This window comes from Dipodomys spectabilis, unplaced genomic scaffold (assembly GCF_019054845.1).
Source record: "Dipodomys spectabilis isolate Male_0828 unplaced genomic scaffold, ASM1905484v1 ptg000267l, whole genome shotgun sequence".
Taxonomy (NCBI): Eukaryota; Metazoa; Chordata; class Mammalia; order Rodentia; family Heteromyidae; genus Dipodomys; species Dipodomys spectabilis.
The window spans coordinates 1,860,002-1,864,541 of NW_024870944.1; the positions used below are offsets into that span (position 1 = coordinate 1,860,002).

The window sequence follows — 4,540 nt, forward strand, 5'->3', positions numbered from 1 at the left end:
TAATTTATCTGTTGAAGAGAGTACTAAAGAAACTAAAGATATTTCTGGTGTTTATCTGAAAAATTATACTTTAAAATATTCTGTATTCTGTTTGTATAATATCCATAATCTATTTTATTCTTTCCTAGATATGACTTTGAATACTACATTGTTTTATAATATATAGGTTCAATAATAAATGTGTCCTTTCAGGTTGCATTCCATACAGAAACAGTTTAAGATTCCTTTTTTACTAGGTGCTTATCGTATATTTCTTTGAATAAAATGACAATGTTGTCGAATTTTAAAAGTTTTGTTAAGATTATGCTATGTAAAGGCCTTTCTAAGGTGAAGATTTAATACACTGATATCAAACTAACTTATATATATGAATTACATGTATTGTTACACTTGTAATTTTGTAATCAACTTTTTAATAATTGTTTTCCATTTCTTGCATGTGAAGAATGAAAAATATGGCATAATTCACAGATTTTCATATCATCATGTGCAATTGCCATGTTTATCTCTGTATTGTTGTAATTTGGGTATATGTGCTGCTGAAGCATGTAATGTCTTAAAATTTAGATAGTTAATGATACAATATTTATAGAGGATTATATCCTTGGGTGCCTATTTGTAACAAGGAAACCTTGATGTTCCTAACAATGCTACTGATCTTATTTCCCTAAAATTCTGTGTATAATGGAAAATAATTATATTGTTCAGTCGATTGCTTACATTTGCAATTTTTTGTCAATGACTATTTTAAATCTTTTTCATTTTAGATTTAATCATACTTTGAAGCATTTTAAGCTAGGTCCAAAGGGGATGGCTTTTTCAAGTATTTATTTATCCAACTGAGTTAGCTCTGTGGAGCTAATGGATTCAAAGTTAGCCTTACTTAAGAGCTCCTTCTAAACTTCTGCAGCTGAAATTTTTCCCAAATGAGGTCTTATTTGCACAAATGTCTACCTGACACTTTACCCTTCTTCCATGTAGGATCAACCAGAATATCTTACCTTGACAGCATAAATTGTCTATCTTGAACAAAACAACTCTTAGTTACAAGGGATCCTAGAAAGTTGAACATTTCAGACAGAACTGCTCAGACCAGAAGGTTTTTATCAAAATATAATTGTTTATTATACTTACCATTTCAACAGTTGCTAAAGCCAAGAAGGTGAAAAAATTGTTCATATGCACGATTAACTAATTTCCTGGCCTGTCTACCTTCCAACCAGGCAGGAACTTACACTACTGCCTTTCTATCACCAAATATTTTCATAGCTCCAGGAGAAGCCCATATGTTTCTCCTTGTTATTAGGCCGTAAATTGGTAATGTTTCCTCTTGCCTCCAGTCTGTAAATCTACAAAAGTTAAAGGTTTAAGTCTAACTCTACCAAACACTGAGGTAGAGATAATGGAATAATACTTTAAAACAGAGTTACTTTTGATCCTCTAACCACAACAGAACAATGCAAAACATGTGCCCCTTTTTATTATATTATCTATAATTATATATTTTATATTTATATGTGCTGAATTTATATTTCACACAGTGAAACTTACTAAAATCAATTGATAATTTGACAAATAAATTGATATTTATTTATTCCAATAAATAGAATTGAAATATAAATAATTAAGTTTAGAATATATATTAGAATATAAAAAGGATCAATGCAATGTCTTCAGTATAAACTTGTGAGACCTTCTAAGTTTTCGTGGTCTTCTGAATTCACATTGTTAAAAATCAATGTTGTTTTCCTCTAATCTATAAGAGATTTTACTCTGATGCTCTGTTTATTATTTTAACTCGCTGGTCCCAAAATGTTTTTGCCCACAATTCTGAAGCATTCCTACAGCTTACACTCCAATTGTGCTGATATGATATCTAAAAGACTTTATTCTTCTGTAGACCCATTGGTCGTAGTATCTTATGGCTGAGTTCCCTGCATCATCAGATAACAGGGGCAAGACTTCTCACCTAGGCTTATGCAACATGCCAGCAGAAAGTAACTGAAAATCCATCCCAATTTTTCATTTCTTATAATATTTCAGGGCCCCATTTCCTTGAGGCACAAGAATTGGCAGCAAGCAATTGTGTAATAGAAGGCAATTTAAAATGAAAGATGAGGTCACAGAATCGAGAGAAAGTACTGTATTTCAAACTCAATTTGCAGATGACCAGCTCATATGAATGAACAAGATCAGAAAGTGTCATAAGATTATTTTTAATACCACTCCCCTAATGATTAATGTAATATTTCAGTCTAGCATAAGTGGGCCCAAAAAATAATTCCTGGAAGGACAGATCCGTGATTGATCTACCAAGGTCAGGAAAACTTGACTTAGAGGTCAAATGTAATTCAGCAAAACACTAATTGAGAAGATTGTTTGTGCTTCAAAACACTGGTACTTTAGTACAACTTGGTTCTGTAATATAAAAATGTTGTCATTCTCAAACCAACCTACATTTAATCTCCTGAAAGTGTATTCCTTTTCAAATAAACTTTTTGAAATCACACTTGACAAAATTACATTTGATAAGCAGATGACCCTTAGTGACATTACAAGTTTTTCAAGTATTAGGGAGCAAGTTACAATAGAGTTGATTTATTTACCCAGCACTAATGCCAAACAGGTTCAACCATTCATTAAAGTGTAGAAATAGTACCACGCATCATTTGTGTTGTTCAGTAGGTGCCTTTCAGAAATTTGTTAAATAGATCAACCTCCCATATTTCAACCCCAAACGTTAGCTAATAAAGTAAATTTTATCACTTAATAAGGGACATTTTAAAAAGTCACAAATACTTGCCTTATCATATGTTGTTTTGTTTTCCCTCTGACTAACATAGTAAGAAATATGTCTTCAAGGCTTGAATATGGGTACTCATCTGAGATGTGACCAAATCTATCTTCTATTTCTATCATATTCCTCTATAGAGTAAATGTTAGTTTTCTTCTTTTTCCAAAACTTATAGGTAGTAGAAAGTCTTATCCCATGTAAAATAAAATAATCACACACCATTGTACAAAGCCATTTATAAAAATTGGTAGTTAAGAATACATTCAAAACCATTTTTAAACTTTCTTGTCGACTAAAGATTACTCTTCAAATGGATGATAATATAATCATGTCTAGGTGTTTCAAATCTCCAGTCTTGCAAATTGTTACTGCAGATGAATTAATTATGGAAATATAAGTTGACATCAGTTCAAGTATATGCAGGACTGAAACTCCATGGAATGTATATAAACCTTTCAAAGTATTAACAGACAGTTTAACAGAATGACTGTCAGGAAGTTGAAACCAGAGAGGAATAATAGTAAAGACATAGAATGAATGAAAAATGGAACAAGGAGCAAGTACAATTAGAATACTCAATGTACACATTTGAGAAAAGAATTGGTAAATCAGAAATAAATCTTGGAGAAGGGGGTGGTTGAGAATGACAGAAGGAGTCACTGTGATCCAGGAGCAGTGGATAATTAGGTGGACATATTTAATTGTAAGACACTCGCACAAACTTTGGAAATTCAGTTAAAAAACACAAAAACAAACAAAAACACAAAAAATCACAACCAAACAGCAATCTCTAGAGAGTATGAATATGAGCTCTCAAAAATTTTAAGCAGTTAATGGAGGGAAGTCTTGGTAAAAGCAAACAAAACCGTTCGAAGAGGGCAGTTTGGCGTAGAGGAGGATTCTGAACAGATTTAAATAGATTATCTAAGGTTATAAATCACCTACATCTGCTGCAAATATTATCTTTCTTCTATGAGTTCTCTTTGTCTGAGCTGGATACTCCAGTACTGAGCGACAACTGATAGCTTGTGAAGATGGAATGTAAGAAACAAGCTGGACCTGTTGCAACAATGAGAAGTACAAAATGTCATGTCAAAACCAGCTTTACAATGTCGGAGGGGGGGAGGGGGGATATGATTGGGTGGGGGGAGGGGGGAGGCTGGGAAGGGAGGTGAAGGGTAAACAAAGGAGGAGGCTGCAATGCTTGGTAAGAAATGTATGCATTATCCTGACCATGTAATTGTAACCCCTCTGTACAGTATGTTCTCAAATAAAATAAAATAAAATTAAAAAAATAAATAAATAAAAATAAAATAAAATAAAAAAAAAAAGAAACAAGCTGAAGAACCCATTACTCCACTATAGAAAAACAATCCTCTATTTTTTCTCTCATCTCTCTTCACTACTTTTTATTCATAATTTTAGGTCAATTGATTTTTTTTTTAATTTAATTTTATTTTATTTGAGAACATACTGTACAGAGGGGTTACAATTACATGGGCAGGATAATGCATACATTTCTTACCAAGCATTGCATCCTCCTCCTTTGTTTACACTTCACCTCCCTTCCCAGCCTCCCCCCTCCCTCCCACCCAATCATACCCCCCTCCCCCCCCCCCAACGACATTGTAAAGCTGGTTTTGACATGACATTTTGTACTTCTCATTGTTGCAACAGGTCTACCTGAATCCTTAAACGACTTGTTTGTCCCCGTCTCCTCCACATGTTATACTGACATCAAATATA

General features: G+C 33.1%; 1 pseudogene; it reads right to left on the reverse strand.

Annotated features, from left to right (window-relative positions):
• Positions 1–449: 449 nt before the first annotated feature.
• On the reverse strand, positions 450–548 carry LOC122125936 (annotated as a pseudogene).
• Between the last annotated feature and the right edge of the window lie 3,992 nt (positions 549–4,540).